Consider the following 20313-nt stretch of genomic DNA (forward strand, 5'->3'; position numbering starts at 1 on the left):
GTGACTAGTTTGCGTTTAAAGTCCAGAGGAAAGAAAGGGTTGTGAAGAAAATAGAGGAAAAACCACAGTTGAGACGAGCTTAAGGAGAATAAAGACAGCAAGTACCCTAGGACCCCGCCCCTCAGAGCCAATCCCGCGAGACTGTACCAAATTCCCGGGGATTCCTTCCAACCCCGGGACAACCCCGTAGAGGCGGAGCGAGGGGGGAAGAGTACACGACGGCGCTCTGCTGCTGGCCTTTTGGCGCTTCGGAATCTCCAGAGAGCTGGAAGTCTCGCGATCTTTCCGAAGCCGAACTTCCTCGCGGAGTCCCAGCGCGTGTACCAAGGCAGGAGGGCCGGGAGGGCGGAGACTGTGCGGGAGGGAGAAGCCCCTTGGCTTGCCCTTACAGACGCCTGCGAGGAAGAGTGGTGTCCACTCCCCGATTCAGTGTCTCGATGCCCAGCGCCAGCGCCAGTCGCAAGACTCAGGAGAAGCCGTGGGAGATCATGGACGCGGCGGAAGTGGGTTTCCTTCTCTGGGTTTGGGAGGGCAGAATCTGGGCCGGAACGTGCTGAGGGAGGGAATAGGGTAAGCGGGGCCCTGCTGTCGGGCTCCTTACTTGAGCACTTTGTCTGGATGCTGAGGGCCTAGCGTCCAGGCCTCTGGAACCTCCATGGGGCCGCCAGGGCCTGAGCATCGTGGCCAGACCGCATTTCTCACAGGATCGCCTGGGAGCCCTGGCCTACAAGGAGGGCGCTCCTGGGGTAGGGTGGACGTGAAGCACCCACTGCCATGGAAGGAGGAGCGGCGGTGTCACATTGAGCTAGTGTCTGGGTTAGGCACGTCCTACACGTCATGCACGCCTCACTCCACCCCCGCCTCGGGAATATTTGATGACCTCTAGTAATCGATACGTTCTCAGCTCTCATATTCCTAATGTTTTGCCAAATAATAACAGTACTAAGTAAAACCATTTGCTATTATGTTAAATGACCATTTTTCCATGTGACAGCATTAAAGAACACACGTTATTTTAATTTACTTTCTGTCAGTGACCCAATGAGGTAGGTAATGAAGTTTGTGGAAGATGCATTTGAGATAAACACTCGGCAGTCATTCAGGTTTTTCAGTATCAAAGTTTTAAACCATCCCAAACATCCAGTTATGTGTGCTGTAGTAATAATGAGCTTTAATCAATGCCTGTCTCTTAGTTTCTCTGTTGAGGAATTTTGAGGTTTTGGTAAGGAACATAATAAGGCATATCAGAATAATAAATTGAAGAACGGTTGTTGAAATATGAATAGAACTAATTAGAAGGGGTGACACCTTTATCTTCACTCTCATGTATTTTATGCTGCCTTTAGGCTTCATTGTGTGACAGCATCCTTCCACTGTGGTCCTAGTGATATTTGTCCTTGATGTGTATTTTTTAATATTAAAAAAAGCAGTTGTTCAATACCTTAACATATCTGTTTTGGTATAGACAGAGAATTCAGGATTCTCCAAATCTAAGAGGATTCCAACAAATAGCTGTTGAGTTACAAAAACGAATTGTTTCTTACAGATCTTAAGTTACCTTGCAAAAATCTAAGAAAATTATTTTTGTATTCTTGATCTGATTTATTATATAAACTAGTAGTGCCCCATTGCAAATAGCATGGATCTAGATGTAAGGTAAATATTTTGGAAGAGTTACAGCTAGAAGGATCTTTGAGATCATTTTAGAGGTAAAGTAAGATTAAGAGGACACTTATCTATTTAATGTTTAGTTTGTTAATCACCTGGACCCTTGGTCTGCTATTTTCTGTTCCTAACTCTACATCTACAAGAAATTTGATAAATTGTCACTGTCTAACCTTGTAACCTGTTGTCCTGAAGCTGAAACCAGGAAGCTGGTGAATTTTTTAATGATATTTCATTAAAAGGAAAGTTGTAGTTAGCTTATGTCTTACATCTCAGATTTCTGAAAACTGAAGACACCTGTTACTTGGAAAGCTTACCAAAGCATTGGTTGTCTTTGAACATCTCTTCCTGTAATAGGAAGTTAATAAAACTGGTACTTCATCTTATTCCCTTCACAGAGGAAGTTTATATTCTACTTTGAAGTAGTTTGATCTTTTTGAAGAAGGTAGTTAAGATGTGTTGTACATGTGTGTAAATTTTATCTGAAGGCTATTATATATGTTATTTCCATCCAGGATTGGTGGTCTCTGAAATAAACTAACCAGAAGCTAGATGCTTTTTTTTTCTTCTGTAGATACATATATAAATAAATAACAGATTTCTATATCTAAAAACTGCTGTACCTGAGTTAATGAAATGATTATGAAAGTTAAGACAAGTTCATTTTTTAATCTGTTTTTTTGTGTTTATGTGTTTAAATGAAAAGTCATGATGCAAAACTTTTTTTGTAGGATTATGCTAAAGAAAGATATGGAATATCTTCAATGATACAATCACAGGAAAAACCAGGTTAGTAGCTATGTGAAGTTTTAAGTAGGGTCAGCATAACACTGAAGAAATAATTTTGAAAAACTTTAATGGCATTCATAAACCAAATAGATGTCATGACTGTATGTAAACATTGTTAGTTTAGTGTTTCAAATCTAGATAAGAAAGAAAATATGTCCAATGAGTATTATAATTAGCTTTTATCCAACATGTTGGATTTCTAGAAATTGTGAATGGTGTATTTTATTTTTTTAAATATTTATTTTTTAGTTTTAGGTGGATACAATATCTTTTATTTTTATGAGGTGCTGAGGATCAAACCCAGTGCCTCAGGTGCAAGCAAGCACGCTACCTCTTGAGCCACAACCCAGCCCTGAATGGTGTATTTTAAATGATTTTATTTGATTTTATCAAATTCCTCAGTAATCCAATAAGATTTAACTCTGGACTAGGGGATAGGAGAAGAGTGGTTAATAACTGCTTTTATCACCTGGAGTTTTTGTATGTTTTCATGAAGCTACCTCTATTACTTTCTTCCTAACTTCTCTGTTTTTGTCTACTATTTATTAAATTCCTATTCTGCTTGATTCTTTCCAAGAATTTATTTTCTTAATCCTTAAAGACTCTAAGGAACTGAAGTTGAAAGATAAGGAACTTATCTCATGCAGCCATTATCTACCAGACCTGAGATTAAAACTGAGACCATCTGACCCTAGAGCTCATGATTCTTTCCATACCTAGATCCCTTGACAGTGTTGTAGTTTGAGCTTTAACACTTGTATAAAAATCCTAATACTTAGCTCAAAGTAATTTCCCATCTGCTTCAGTTTCTCCAAACTTCTTCTCTACTGCCAGTGTCTGTTAAACCATATAGAATAGATGGTAATTTTTGAACTGAAACCCTAATACTGTGGATCACTTCCACAGGTAGCCAGTTTTACTGGTGGAGTATAACTTGTGTCTCAAGTATGTTGCAGTATATTAAAAGTTGAAAACCCTCACGCTAATTAATGGGATGCCATAGGACATAGGGCTATTACCCTTTTTTCTTTTCCAAAATACTATTAAAATTATCCTAATTATCACATTCATGTATAAGTTCACTTTTTAAAATGTATGCTTTCTGTTTTGTTTAGTTTTGAGTTTTGTTGGCTAATTAGTCATGTGCTTTTTCAGTCTTGGCATTTTCACATCTGTCTTTTCAAATCTTATGCTGCTTTGTCTCTTGATTTTCTTTTACATGTTTTTTTGGTCTGAGTTTACACAGCAGATTTGGAAGTTGGCATATTCATAAAGACAGTGTTTTGCAGAAATCCTCTTATGATACCCAATGGCTTTGAAATTCCTCTTCCATTCTCTTTGCTTTTAGTCATGAGAACAATGTAAATCATGTTATATTTACAGCTGCATCTTTGCTTTAAGAGACAAATTATATTTAGATAAAACATAAGTAAAATACATTTGTGATTGGATTTTATTATAATGTCCTATAAGGTATTATCTTTGCTATTGTAGTGTCATCTATTACTGTGTTCTTACTTAATATCTCAGGTTTTTCCCCTAATCAATTGATTATATATTTAGAACGATTTCTGAATGTTGGTTTATATTGCTACCTTTATGTAATAGTTATTTTGTCACCATTTTTCTATTAGGGGGACTCTAGATGACTGTAGTTTTTTGTTTAATATCAGGGAGGCATAATAGTTGGGCATAATAGTAGCCAAGAGGTTCACATAACTGTAGGAAACAGTGTGAAATGACCATCAAACATGATTGTATTTCGGGGTTCAAGGATCTTCTCTCTCCATCTCTTGGCTCTCCTTTTTGTAAAATATTAGCTTCATTCTCTCCTCCTGCAAACTCATGCTAGTGAGAAAGCTACTGATGACAGCCTTGGGCCTACACCATCTCAGCTTAGAGAAGAGGGTTATAAGAGCTTTATTCTCAGCATGTGTATTTAAGTTCCAGAGAAATACTATGATTAGTTTGAATGACATATCCTTCCCTGTATCAGGCATTGTTGTAGGCCAGGTAGAGAATCCTCCCTGATGGCTAGCTGACTAACGTACTGTGTATGGTGGGCAGGCAAACTGCCATATTCACTTAGGCATAGGCAGATGAGGACAGGCTGTATTTGACCTTTGAAGTCATAAAGTATTCAGCAGATTTGCATTTTGAAATTATCTCTTTGACTGCAATGTAGAATGAATTAGAAGAGGACCAGTATAGAGGCTGCTACTGTAGTTTAAGCAAGAAATAATAACTTGATTTAGAATGGTGGCAGTAATGATGGTAGAAAATTGGATGGATTTTGGAGATTATTTAGAAAATACAATCACAAAACTTGAAGCAAATTTCATATTGAAGGTGATAAAAAAGGAATTGTTACCAAAGATTGAGAATTGTTTAATATGATACAAAATTTTTAGATTACCTGCCATACAAATAATTAAGATCTCTAAATTCTGAATTTAAAAATTGCTTTACCAATTTTTGCAGATCGAATTTTGGTTTTGGTTAGAGACTTGACAGTACAAAGAGCTGATGAAGTTGTTTGGGTACGTGCAAGAGTTCATACAAGTAGAGCTAAAGGTAAGATTGATATAATGAAAAGGACATTGAACTTTTTGTCTTTCAAATTCCTCACAGACCAAAATGAATTTATCAAAATAAAACTGAACAAAACAACATAATTAATCAGTTTTAAGTTCCTGTGAGCCATCCTTAAAATTAATTTGACCCTGAAGACTTCAATGAAATCTTAGGACTTTAAGTTTCTTCTCTAGCATCTTTCAGAAGTTTAATAATTTAAGTGAAAAGTGTATTTGAGAAGCTTCTCATTTGTTAGTACCCTTATATTTGTAATTATTTTGATGAGGAAAGAAGTAGAAGAGAGACAAGGCTAAGACAGCTGTCCTATATAGCAGCCACTGGCCACATGTAAATGTTCAAATTTAAATTCAGTAGCTTAGTCACACTAGCTGTGTTTTTTAAGTTATATTCCCTTTTGGACAGAAAGCACAAATAGAGTATTTTTATCATTTTAAAAAATTTATTTATTTTGGTGCCAGAGATTAAACCCAGGGTTGTTTAACCACTGAGCCATATCCCCGGCCCTTTTTATATATTTTTTTAAATTTAGAGACAGGGTCTAAAGTTGCTTAGAGCCTCACCAAGTTACTGAGGTTAAAATTGCAACTTTTTTTTTCTTTTTCTTTTTTTTGGTACCAGGGATTGAACCCCAAGGTACTTAACCATTGAGCCACATTCCCAGCTCTTTTAGTTGTACACAATACCTTTATTTTGTTTGTTTATTTTTTAATGTGGTGCTGAGGATCAAACCCAGGGCCTTGCACGTGCTAGGTAAGTGCTCTACTGCTGAGCCACAACCCGAGCCCTCTTTTTATTTTGAGACAAGGTCTTACTGAATTGCTGAGGCTGGTTTTGAACTTGCAATCCTCCTGCCTCTGCTTCCTGATTCATAGGGATTACAGCATATACCACGATGCCTGGTGAATTCTAACCTTTTATACATATATCTCACTCTCTAGGATCACTACTGTATTGTTTATTCTTTCACTGTATGGCTCCAAAACATATGAATACTTGTGAATTTTAAATAGGTACTAGGAGAATTTTAAGTTTTTTTAATAACGTTGATTTGCTTTTCTGAAAGTTTGGGCCATTTATTCTATAAGCAGATAATCACACTGTAATTTTTCATTTACATGTCTTTATCCCATTAGATTGAGATCCTTTTTCCTGTCCATATTGGACACTCTGTTTCCTAAACATAGTTATTTAGCAGTTGAAAAGAATACAGGACACATAATAAGCCTAAATCATGAATACTTTCTTTCTTACCAATATCTGTAATATTTCTCTTCTCCACGAGTTATATTTTCCAGAGATTATAACAGGGATTTTTGAATAAGACAGATCTGTGATTGAATCATGGATTGGTACGTATAATCTGTTACCCTAAGCAATTGCCTAATTCTTCTTCAATGTCTTCTCTTAAAATCAATATGTAATGGGGCTGGGATTGTGGCCCATCGGTAGAGCGCTTGCCTAGCACAGGCGGGACTCGGGTTCAATCCTCAGCACCACATACAAATAAAGGTATTGTGTTGTGTGCACCACATACAAATAAAGGTATTGTGTTGTGTTCATCTACATCTAAAAAAATAAATGTTTTTAAAACATCTGAATGTAATAACACCTAGCTTATAGATATTATACAACAATTTTTGTAAATCTTTTGCATTAAGAATAGCCTTACAGGGGCTGGGGATGTGGCTCAAGCGGTAGTGTGCTCGCCTGGCATGCATGCCGGGTTCGAACCTCAGCACCACATACAAACAAAAGATGTTGTGTCTGCCGATAACTAAAAAATAAATATTAAAATTCTCTCTCTCTCTATCTCTCTAAATATATATATATAGCCTTACAATAATTTGTGAGGACAATGAGTATGATAGTTACTTATTTGTCTTTCATTGTAAGTTTTTAGGTGTCTTATTTCCTCTTGTAAACTGCTGGAAGTTACTATTGCTTATTTTATTTCTTTGGTGCACAACACCTAATAAAACAGTAGTAAATTGGGCTGGGGTTGTAGATCAGTGGTAGAGCGCTTGCCTTGCACGTGTGAGGCACTGAGTTCAATCCTCAGCACCACATAAAAAAAATAAAATATATAAAACAAAAAATAAAGGTATTAAAAAACAGTAGTAAATAATAATTGAATAAATAAGTTCTAAGCTAGGTGTCCTATGCACACGTAATACAGTGTTGTCTTCTAGGTCTTGTGCTTACTGTCTAGTAATTTACTCTAGTTGAAAAGATCATAGTAGTGGCAGTGGTAGCGCATTCGTCTGGTGTGTGTGAGGCACTGGATTCCATCCTCAGCACCACATAAAAATAAATAAATAGGGGTATTATGTCCATCTATAACTAAAAAAATATTAAAAAAAAAGAAGAAAAGATCAAGCATGTATTTTAAGAAACTAAAAGACAATTACAAAGCATCACATAAGTGAAAAAATAGATCATCAGCTAATTTTTTTTTCCATTTGTAACAAACTATTTTGGTTTCCTAATTGATAGTCTCTGCCTAAAATCTAAAACAAATTGCAAGAACTTTGTAGTTGCGCTGTAAGATGATACAGGGAATGTAGTCTTGCCTGTGAATGTCAGTGTAGGAACAGACCAAAGAATTTAAAACTCCCTTGAAAAAGAATTTTCTTGTAGGAATTACTTGTGCAGTTTTTATTTGTGTATTGTCTATCTATATTATAATATATATCAGTAAATAAATCATGGGTAGTGGGAATTCTCCTTTTAATCGAAAACCACTGTATTTTAAAATTGAAACTTTAGAAGCTCAAGAGTAAAACAAGGTGTAATTCTTATTACTCTAAAGAGAATAAAGACACTATAAAGTTCAAAATGATATTTAGAAATCTTTTTAAAGTAAACCTGACATGTTTGTTTCTTTTACAAAAATGGATTTATACTCTATATCAGTTTTCATGTAGTTCTATATCATTCATATTAATTTTAATTCATAAAATAAAAATACTTGTTATTTTGGGTCAAAAAGTAGTAATTGTTATGAAATACTCCAACTATATGGAATTAAATCAGGACTATAGTAGAAAATCATTGTAAACCTTTCAAAAAAATTTTTTTTTTTTGAGAGAGAATTTTTTTAATATTTATTTTTTTAGTTTTTTGACAGACACAACATCTTTGTATGTGGTGCTGAGGATCGAACCCGGGCCGCATACATGCCAGGCGAGGGCGCTACCACTTGAGCCACATCCCCAGCCCTCAGATTTGTTTTCATGAGGTGGTGTGTATATGTGTTTGAGCCAAGAGTTTTATAATATTCAGTTTTATAACCTGCACTTTGTTTTTCATTTTATCTTGGATATCTTTCCATGTCTGTGTGTATATGGTTTTTCTCTGTGTTTTTCTTTGTGGTAGCGCTACCACTACCACAATCTTTTCAATTAAAGTAAATTATTAGACAGTAAGTATAAAACCTAGAAGACAACACTGTATTATATGTGCATAAACTAAACCACTAAAAAAGTGGTTTCACAGATTGTGTTTATTTATTTATTATCCCATTTGTGTAAGGTTTAGTTTTACTCATTGTTGTTCTAATTCGTATTTCACTTCCTGGTTAAATTAGATTTCTTTTCTTGATGTTAGGTGTTTTAATTTTCTTTTGTTTGTTATTTGTTCTTGCCTTGTTTGTATTTTTATTATATAAGAACAAATATTTTTCTGTAAGTCTGATTTGGTTTTTGTTTTTTATTTTAGGTGAGAAAAGCCTTGATAATGCCTACTTTAGAATTTTATATAAATGAATCATTTATTATTCACTCTTTGGTACAAATTATATGTATTGGTAGATTATTCTTTCTTTTTTGCCCAGTACCAGGGATTGAACCCAGGGGCACTTAAACACTGAGCTGCATCCCCATCCCTCATATTTTATTTTGAGATAGGGTCTGGCCAAATTGCTTAAGATCTCACTAAGTTGCTGAGGCTAGCTTTGAACTGGGATTCTCCTGCCTCAGCCTCCCAAGCTACTGGGATTGTAGGTACGCACCACCATGCCCGGCATGATGCGCACTTTAATTATAGAGTGACATCCATCATATGCCTATACTATACTTTATTTATCCAAACATGTATTAATGGACATTCTAGTTAAACATCTCCAAGTTTGGGCTGTTTTGAGTAAAGTTACTGTTATGTAAAATAATCATTGGGCTGGAACTGTAGCTCAGTGGCAGAGCACTTGCCTAGCATAAGTGAGGCACTGGATTCAATCCTTAGCACCACATAGAAAATAAACAAATAAACATTCTGTCCATCTACAACTACAAAAAAAAATTTTTTTTAATATTTATCTACATATATACTTCGATTTCTGTAGGGTGGAATTGTACTCATAGGATGGATAGATATTTGTTTAACTGTTTAAAAAGGTGTCACTTTTTGAAAGCAGTTGCATCATATTGTGATTTTGAAATGCCATCTTCCCCTAAAGGAAACTCAAACTACTTGGAGAAATAGCAGATTTTAGGTTTGAGGCAGGAATTGTACAAGGTAGGCCTGGAATATTTGTCATAATAGGTAGCACAGAAGCTAGAAAAGGTGATTTAGGTTATGTGAAAAGGAGTGGAGACCAACTTTAAGAGGCTACCATGTGCTAAAACTAGTATAATTTGAGTATCAATAAGGCTAATTTGGAATTGATACATGTTAGATATTAAATCCATAAGTTTATAATAATATCTGTAAGGGTCCGGCGAAGCGTCGGAGGAAGAGAACCACCAAGAGACTGACTATGCAATAAGCAAGAGGGAGTTTATTGAGGATCCGATTTCAGCGCGCTGAGTCTCCAGGCAGGCTCGCTCAAAAAGGGAGAGCAGCCCAGAGCCCAGAGCAGAGGTCAGGCAGTGCTTAAGTACACTTTTTGGGGAGGGTGGGGGCTTTGCATACATCAGAACAAATCATTATGAGGCACGGGAAAATTGAACAACAACTCTGAGACCTGATTAGTACATTCATTGGCGGGAACAGATTGGGCATGGGTGATTGGTCACTTCTAAGCCGGGTACACATTCAAACTGATTGGTTTTAGGGCCCAAATGCCTATGTGACATACTACACAGAGTCCCAAGTTATTAGGCAACCCGGGAGTCAGTGGAAATATTTACTGGGCAATTCGGGTATTGTCTTAACAACTACAGGGATTACAGTTTTGGGGGGTAGCAGGGGAACTTAATAATACTTGGTCTTTTACTCTTTAACCCAAGCCTTGTAGCTTTACAATGCCCGGTCTTTTACACTTTAACTCAGGCTTTGTGGCTCAGAAACAGCTTAGAAATTTGACCCTTACATATTAAGGCACACAAAAAAGTTTGGCACCAATGGAACAAGTTCATTGTTTTCAAAATTAACTAACCAGATAGTAGAATTAAGGAAGTTAAGGAAGTATCTGCTCAGAGAAATACTCCAGCTGATTAATAAAAAAAAGGAGTGTTAAAACATCATCATTTGACCCTATGATCTAAGCATTGGGTCATTAATGATTGCTAACATCACAAAAGAATACAATCAGGCATATTTCATGTCTATTCATGGAAGAATATACCACCAAGTAAATAATCGTGCCCCCTAAAAATATGCCCAAATCTCATTAAGCCTTTAAGTCTAGTTACCAACTTACATGAAAAACATAGAGAAAATATATATATATATGTTAAATGACAGTGAGATAAAATCAGTGAAACTCAGACTTACCGGAACCAACTGGGCAAAACCAACCTGAATTATTCAATAAATTGAAAGGGAGAACCTATGGATTAAAACACATCTGAGCCAATTATTCATTTAGATCTTGCTTTAAGTAGTACAGTAATAAACAAAATAGGGAAAGACACTATTGGAAATTTGAACATTGAATATTCGATGTTAAGGAACTTTTTTTGGAGGGCGGATACCGAGGATTGGACATGCGAGGTGGAATGTTCCAAATAAGGCAAAGAGTCAGTTTCAGGGGGTTGAGTCTAGCTTCTTGATGTCTTGTGGTCAGTAGATTGATTTACATCTTGGCAAGTCACACCCATCTCAGATGCTGTGTGGGAATACAGGCAGAGCAAGAGGAAAGTACACAGGTGTATTGTATGGCCCAAAGACCACTCAACATCAGGCCAGTCCTCCCATATGCACAAATGCTCATGGTTCACACACACAGCCCATGGCTGGCCCATGACACTCAGAGGGTACTCCGCCACTGAGTCACATCCCCAGCCCTATTTTGTATTTTATTTAGACACAGGATCTCACTGAGTTGCTTAGCACCTAGCTTTTGCTGAGGCTGGCTTTGAACTTGAGCCCCTGGGATTACTGGCGTGTGCCACCTCGCCCAGCAAGAACTAATTTTTTATTTGAGATAATACTGTGGTATCATTTTTTCCCCTAAAGATCTTATCTTTGGGGCTGGGGATATGGCTCAGCAGTAGAGTGCTCACCTCGCATGTGCAAGGCCCTGGGTTCGATCCTGAGCACCACATAAAAATAAATAAATAAATAAAATAAAGTTGTTATGTCTAACTACAACTACAAAAAATGAATGTTTTGGAAAAATGATCTGATCTTTTAGAGATGAATACTAAAATATGTACAGATGGAACAATATAACTTAGACTCTTTCAGAATAGTATAGGAATTGAAAGATGAGTGGGTTGGAATAAAGTTGAAACAAGAATGGCCATTGGGTGATAATTAGTGAAGAACATGGGATTTAGGTAGAGAGTGGTATCATTTACAAATATTGATTATTTTGTCCTTTTCTTTCAAATGTTTATATCTCATTTCTTGTTTCCTTTTGTAGTAATCAATAGATTCTTTAGTACTGCAGGGATTTACATAGTGAAACATTTTTCAAATAGAAATTTAACATCCTGGGGATTTCAAGAATTTAGGAATTCTACATAGAAAGTTGTTAGAGCTAAATGTGGTAGCACATGCCTGTAATTCCAGCTACTAAAGAGGCTAAGGCAGGAGAACTGCAAATTTCAAGGCCAGCCTGAGCAATTGAAGGAGACCCAGTAAAAATTGCTGGAGATGTAGCTCAGTGGTAAGGTGCTTACTTGCCTAGCATGCTTTAAGCCTGGGTTCAATCCCCCATGTGGCAAATAAAGAGAAGAAAATGTCATTAGAAAACAATGTCAAATTTAAAATACTTCTAAATTTTCTATTTATTGGGAGCAGATGTTTACTTTATCTGTCAGACCTTTGTCCAGAATTTTTTTTTTCAAAATATGTGTTGACTGATGTATATATATACACTCAACCTTCCATGTCTGTGAGTTCTGCATCTGTAGATTCAACCATAGATCAAAACTACTCAGAAAAAAAAAACAAAAATTGCATCTGTATTGAACATGTACATTTTTTTCTTGTCATCATTCCCTAAACAATACAGATTTAATAACTGTATGGCATGTACATTGTATTAGGTGTTATATTCTAGAGATGATTTGAAGTATATGGGAGGATGTACAAAAGGTTATATGCAAATACTGTATATGCCATTTTATGTAAGGGACTTATGCCTCTGTAGATACTCACTTTCACAAGGGTCCTGAAACCAATCGTTCACAGATAGGGAAGAATGACTATGTAGAGGGATGTTTTACTACTCACTCAGTTTTTGTGTTTGAAATTTCCACAAGGTTATTCTGTCTTTTTGTTTCAACTCTTATACTATAAAGTGTCCTTTTCAAAATCTATTTAAATAGATTAATGCCACATTTTTCATGTTCTTGTGCTTTTTAAAAGTTGGTGGTTTTGGGGTGTGGATGTGTATAATCTATATATTTATGATGGCTTTAATGGCAAAAATTTAGAAACACTAAAAACCCAGCAATATAAAAAATTAAATGAATATTGATGTCTCCATATAGTTGTTTGCAGGTTCGTTAGGTAAAATAAAATTTTTCAAAAATATTAAGAACCTGTGCATAATTAAAAGAATTGAAAATTGTATATCGTATGAATAACACAATTTTGTGGTATATACATACCATGGATTAAGAGATAACTAACACTGAATAGAAAAATACAGAATTATTTTTATGTTTTTTAATACTTTTCTGTAATTGTGAAGATTTTTCTTTTTATAATGGTCCCCAATTATACTGCTGAAGTATTTTGTGTGTGTGTGTGTGTCTTTGAGCACAAGAAGGCTATGCTATACCTTCCAAATAAAATACCTGTTAGAAAACTTTCTTCAGCCACGAGTTAAAGTGTTCTTGGCCCTGAGTTAAATGTTAGTGAACCAACAATACTGCTTGGAAGTCCTTCCATGAGCCAGACATGGTGACAGATGCCTATAATCCCAGGAATTTGGGAGGCTGAGGCAGTAGGATTCAAAGTTAAAGACCAGCCTCAGCAAATTAGCAAGGTCCTAAGCAACTTGGTGAGACCCTGTCTCGAAATAAAAAATAAAAAAGGCTGAGAATATGGCTAAGGAGTTAAGCACCCTGGGTTTAATCCCCAGTACCAGGAAAAAAAAAAAAGGAAATCCTTCCATGGTTCTAGTTGTAGATCTCCATGGTTAGCATTTCTCCAAGAAAGTTATCGAAAAGTGAAATTTCAAGGTTAAAGGATATACATATGCTTGATTTTTTCCCCCCTAATTGTGTGAAGAGTTCATTGGTATTTTGTTAAGAGATTGCACTGTAGATCACTTTTGGGAGTATTTTAATGATATTCTTCCAGGCCATGAATATGGAAGGTCTTTCCACCTTTTAGTGTTTTTCAGTTTCTTCCCTATTTTGTAATTTTCATTGAAAAGATCTTTCACTTGCTTAGTGTATTTCCAGGGTTTTATTTGGTTGGTGGGTGGAGTTTGGTGTGTTTTTTTTTTTTTTTGTAGCTGTGCTTTCATGATTTTTGTATGTAGATTTTATATCCTGATAGTTTACTGAATTTGTTTTTCAGTTCCACTAGTCTTTTGGTGAAGTCTTTAGGTTTTTCTTTGTATAGAATTAAGGGGTAATTTGACTTCTTCCTTTCCTATTTATATGCCTTTTGTTTCTTACATTGCCTAATTGCTGTGGTTAAAAATCCTTTTAAATGGACCCTTAAACACTAAAGCTCTAGTATTTGCAAGTGCTTGATGACCCTACCACTTGAATCACATGTAAATGTTTCAGTAATGAAGACTACAAATATATGAAGTGAGTAATAACAGAATTTCCATTCTAGTATATTAATAAAAATGTTACAAAATGTGTTACTATTCCAACTTGGATCTGAGCTGTCTCCCAGAAGAACTGGGTGGTAGATTGAGGGTGTGCCCTGGATAGGTAGGTGTATCTTCTCTAAGACCCCATACTCCCTGCCCTTTTCTCTCTGCTTCCTAGCTGCCCTGAGTGGAGCAGTGCTCTTCGACCTGGCCCTTCTATTTTGATATCCTGCCTCATCTTGGGCCCAGAGAATGGACTTGGCACCTATGGACTTAAACCCTGAGCCCCAAATAAACTTTTCCTCCTTTAGATTGTTGTCAAGGATGTTGGTCACAACAAAAAATGCTAACTAAATAGTAAGACTTTCCATGTTCAGTTACCTTTGTTGGGAAAAGTATAAACGGCAGCCATACCCCAGAGAAAAACAAACCCCAACATGGCGCCTAAGGACCTCTTCTTCCTACCTTCTTCTTCTCTGTAGTGGCGCCAAAAGTTCCCACCCATGTGAACTCTCCCGCCGGCTGCCAATTTCAAACCTCGCTGGCGCCAATTTCAAACCTCACTGGCAGGGAACCTTAGCTCCAATGAGAACTAATTCCTGAGCTTCAAAGCTGATATCTGGAAGAACTTGCCATTAAACGGGTTGTCTGGCACTTATCTAAGCCCTATTATCTCCCCCTTAGTTCTATATAAGCACACAGCTTTTTGCAATAAAATTGGAATTCTCCCGGCAAAGTGTCTTTGCGTGGGGAATTCTTTCACCTTAACATATATTTATAAATTTGTTATATTGAGTCAAGAGAGCGTTTTTAAGGCTTTTTGTTTTTATTTATTTATTTATAGTTGTAGATGCCTTTATTTTATTGGTAAATGTTTGTGTGGTAAGGATTGAATCCAGTGGTGAGGATCAAACCCAGTGCCTCACGCATGCCAGGCAAGCGCTTTGACATTAAGCTACAGACCCAGCCCCATTTTTAAGTCTTTTATGCTCATTGCTCAATTGTTCTCTAGAAGTGTTTTTCAAGTTTACCTTGCAATCAGCAAGTTATGATAGAATGTTTTTACTTAATTCTACCAAGTATTTAATATTATATTTTTAAAGAATCTTTGCTCATTTAAAAGGTAATTAATACAAAATAACTGTTTGCTTCAATTTACATTACTTTTATCACCAGTAACATTTTGTTCCTTTACACATTTACTTGCTATGATTTTCGTCTTTTTCCATCATATTGCCGATTCTGAACTATTGCCCGTTTATTTATTGGGATCTTAATGTTCTTTTGTCATCTTTAAGATCTTCTTATGTAGCTTATATGTCATTTATCAAATGTGTTTTCCAAGTGTTATTTTTCTTTTAACTGTTTTCTGCCTGGGGCCTGGAGATTGAGCCCAGGGCCTCTTATATCTAATAGAAACTATTCTCTGCTCTTTCTTATACTGCATTGACCTGGCTATTTTTTGTGTTTGTACATTTCTACATACTACATAGGCTTTTACTATTGTTACCGCTGTTGACCGGTGACGAGTCCTTGCTTCCCCAATGTTGAAGAATAACACCAAAGAAGCACGCCGAGGCAAGGTCAGAGTAGAAATTAGAAGTTTATTAAAGGACAGCAGAAAAGACTTCTCCCGGAGGAAGAAGGGGACCCAAGAGGTGGAATCCTTGGAAGTGTGGTTGTCTCCCCTTTTTATAGTTTTGGTGATGGAATGTAGGTTGGAAGGCCCGAGGGGTGGGACACAGGTGGGCCAAACAAGTAATCTGGGCAGGAAGGACTTCATTATCACTTCTTGGGATGGGCTATCTCCAAATCTGTTGGGGGCTGTTTCCTGGGTTCCATTAACATTTCTTTGGGGTGGACTTTGGCCTAGGGACTTCATTAACATTCCATGAGTTGTCCTGCATTTCCCAGAATCATTATCAGCATGGCCTCCATTTTAGATTTCACTCAATATGATATTAGACCCGATTTACTTAACTACACTAACTACCTAATTTTAAATCTGGCTTCACTATCATAGGCTCATGGGACTGATCTCAGCTACTTCACTCCCTTTCTCTCCAATACATTACCTTTTTCAAAAATTAATTTTTAGAATTACATGTAATAGACACATAAACATTTAAAGGGAACAGTGATCAGGCTGCACTTCATTCATAATAATTGATTTTATTATTTCTTTTCCCTAGCAGGCATGCTGAATTTGGGGACATTCATTTGTTTCTGCATTAAGCTTCCTAGGACTTCCCAGGTTCTACTTGTGTTGAATCCTGAATGTGGCCAAGATTTCTTGTCAACCCTTACTTTTCTTCTATACCTACTTCTCTGATCGAATAAACTACCAAAAAAAAAATAGAATTTTTGTTTTCTGATTAGGAAACTTTATGTTTATTGTGGAAAGGCCTCAAAATACAGAAAAAGACACACACATACACACACACAAAATAAGTTCCTATAACTTCACCATTAAGTAGATCCATTTTGGTGTTTTTTCCCCTAAATAATCAATCTTAATGTATTTTCTACACAGACAAAATTGGAATTATACTCTACATATGGTTTTGCTGTTGCTGTTGTTTGTTCGGGTATTTGACCGCTGAGCCACACCCCTAGCCCTATTTTGTATTAGACAGGGTCTCACTAAGTTACTTAGTGCCTCGCTAAATTGCTAAGGCTTGCTTTGAACTCACGATCCTCCTTCCCCCGCCTCCTAAGCCACTGGGATTATAGGTGTGCACCCCTGCGCCCTACGTATGGTTTTTATCACTTTTCATATGGTAGCCAGATATTTATTTTACCAGATATTTATTTACTTTTGTGTTCTCAGCATCCTGCATATTTGTGCATTATCCAACTACAAAATAGTGATACTCAATCCTTAAATAACTAACCAGTAGTAGTGATGCTATTAATAATATAACAAGAATTAATTGTTAACATTAATAGGGCTGTGTCTCAGCTTTAAACATACTATATAATCCTCCAAATGTAAAAAGAGACCCTGTGAGCAGTAGACTATTATTTTCTCCATTTTGGAAATGAGGACATTAAATGGTTTGTTTTTGTTTGTTTGTTTATTTATTTATTGTGGTTCTGGGGATTGAACCCAGGGCCTTATGCATGCGAGGCAAGCACCATACCAACTGAGCTATATCCCCAGGCCCAAGTGACTCAATTTTTCCCACAGGCCCTTCATAGGATGTGATAGGATATCCCAAGCCTTTTGATTTCAAAAACTTTATTCTCTACCAGACCATTAAACTAATTGTTACCCCCTTGTGCTAACCCAGAGACATTTTACTGTGCTTATGCCTTGTAAGTCCTATAGAGCTTTCCCCTCCATTCTCCAAAAGGAGGTCTTTTGTGCAGCATTAGAGTTTCTCACTGTATGGCTTTGTAGTGCGGCTAGGCCTGTGGTGGTTCAGTCTGAACCTGTAGAGCAGCTAAAATATTCTGATTAAATTCTGGCTTTGCTTAATAATGTTGTATTACCTGTTACCTTCCATTTTCACTAACATTCTATGCTAAGTGGAATAGTATCTGACTTTGGATTCTATTCTATTGGTTTTTAGTAAGTGTCACTCTAACCCACCCATAAGAGTCCCTGTGATAGTTTTTACTGTATAGTATCTTAAAATTCCTTTGAATTTATTTAAACAACTTTCTTCAAGATTTTGCTTTGTTAATTTTAGTTGCCCAGGAGGCTAAGGCAGGAGGATCATAAATTCAATCCCCAGTAGTGCAAGAGTGGGTGAGGGGGTGGTTGTGAAGATCTTACTTTGTGACTGGATCATACTCCAGAGGAAAAGGGAAAAATAATGTCTTTTTAGAGATAAAAACCTGTCAGTCATATATGACTCCAGAGTCAGTAGATTGTATCCATGTCAGCACTTTGTTTGCAACTTGTCATTTTTATTCATGATTGCTATCTGATTTGCATTTCAAAATACTGTGCAGTGAAAATAATAACTGTAAGTCTGCTTGCATTTTTGCTTTTTCTTTTTGCAAGGATAATTCTTAATGTGAAAGATAATTCTAAACTTAAAAATCAAAATCTTTTGATGTTTTGCAAGACAGTCTAATGAGAAAAGTGGTTTTGAAGAGATTTAACTCATTTTTATAAAAAAGGAGTTTTCTAGTATTTGATCAGAGACTTAAGAAGGATGTCACAAGGATACATAATGACTGAAACCTATTGTGAATAATATTTTTTTAGGTTCAAGATAAGGAATGACAGCTCTTTATGAAAGGAGGGAAAATCAAGAGTTACAGGATAAAAAAATAAATAAAACTGGTTATAGAGCTGGGCATGATAGTGCATGTCTCATCTCAGCTACTCAGGAGACTGAGGCAGGAGAATCACAAGTTTGAGGCCAGCCTGGGCAACCTAGCAAGACCCTGTCTCAAAAAAAAAAAAATAATGGAAAGATAATAAAGGAAATCAGAATATGAAAAATTAACCTATCAATCTAAATGTTCTTTAAAATGCAGATTGATTGGAAGAACTCTTTTAGACAGACCATCCTCGTGGAATGTTTGTATTCTTGTTATTACACACTTTATTAGCATTTTGGTGGTTGTGTCACTGAAGCTTCCATGGTAGTTTGTGCAGTGCCTTTGCTTATAGAATATATTAGCTATTGAATGAATGTTGAAAGTGATCTGAAGTTACTTGAAATTTGTGTAATATAACAAAATAATCTTGGAGATTTGTTTATTTTTTTAATTAGTGATTTGCCTATGTTCTTATAGAAAACATGTTAAAATCATTTTTTGTTACTCATTGGTGAGAACTTTGGTTTCTCTAAAGCTCATTGATTATTTTGACTGTGACTGGAAAACAGGGTGGATACTTATGTGTGTACATGCCTGATGAGTGTAGTAAATTTTGGCCCAATTTTAAAGTAGAGAAGCATTTTCCTTCTTTGTAAAACCTGAAGTAGTATGTCCTTAATGCACTTGTGTTTTTTTCTGTTTTATACAGGGAAGCAATGCTTCTTAGTTCTACGTCAGCAGCAGTTTAATGTCCAGGCTCTTGTGGCTGTGGGAGACCATGCAAGCAAGCAGATGGTTAAATTTGCTGCCAAGTAAGTAAGCAATTATATCCTGTTGTCAGAATAAACAATGGTGGGAACCAAGACTCCCAAGGGTTTGGACCATTTTCATACATTAACATCAATGCTTCGTTTGTTTAAAAATGTAGTTATTTAAATTGTCAGTTCAGTGTTGCTGAATACATTAAACTTACAAAAGAGAAAATATGGAGCACAGGCTTGAAATTCATTTGAAACTGCTGAAGCAGCACTCTTTACAGACAAGTCACATTTACTTTCAAGTAGAGTAACAAAAAGCCTGGCAGCCTCAACATAGCAGAGCAACTTTATTTTGTTGTGTTTGTTGAGCTTCCTTTCCTCCTCCCTCCCTCCCTCAGTTTGAGATGTGCCTACTGAGCAACAAGTTTCCTAACTGAATAATAAAAGTATATAAAATAAAAGAATGTTGTTTGCAAATGATTCCCTCCTGAAGGAAGTAAGCTAATGTCATAATGTGTTACAGCTTTTAACTTTGATACTCAAAGGATTTAGGGCAAAAAATGGTCTACAGGTCTGGCCTTCTTGCTCAGAGTTCCTGCAGAAGCACATTGTTTTTGTGCAAGAGACAGGATATAGAAAGAGAAAAGAATGGTGGTTGTGCATGCTGTGGCTCTGAGGTAATGAGAATAGTTTTATTTGTTATTGGTGACATGGTTAGTTTTGTTTGCATGCTTTTCTCAATTTCATTGGAATTTTATTCCCATGATAATGATCAAAGATGACAGAGGAAAATTGATGGTTGTTACTTTTAAATAGAGTACTTAATAGGTGTAAAAATGTTTTTTTAAAGAAAGAAATTAGGTTTAGAATAAATGCTATATGTTTCCTATTGATTTTTTTTTAAGATGGATGTTCTTTAGATGGATACTTTCAAAGGTGGGTTAATAATATAGATGAATTACAAATTCTAGAATTAGAAAGAAATTTAAAAATGATTTAACTTAGTATTCTAATTTTTGTTTGAGCCTTCCCTGATTCCCTACCATAGTGTTTTACACATAG

The 20313-nt window shown here is 36.1% G+C and overlaps 1 pseudogene; it reads left to right on the forward strand.

Annotated features, from left to right (window-relative positions):
• Window positions 1–437: 437 nt before the first annotated feature.
• The window catches only part of LOC143640149 (aspartate--tRNA ligase, cytoplasmic-like), a 58732-nt pseudogene continuing 38856 nt past the window's right edge, over window positions 438–20313 (forward strand).

The sequence above is a fragment of the Callospermophilus lateralis genome, unplaced genomic scaffold (assembly GCF_048772815.1).
Source record: "Callospermophilus lateralis isolate mCalLat2 unplaced genomic scaffold, mCalLat2.hap1 Scaffold_124, whole genome shotgun sequence".
In the NCBI taxonomy this organism is placed as follows: Eukaryota; Metazoa; Chordata; class Mammalia; order Rodentia; family Sciuridae; genus Callospermophilus; species Callospermophilus lateralis.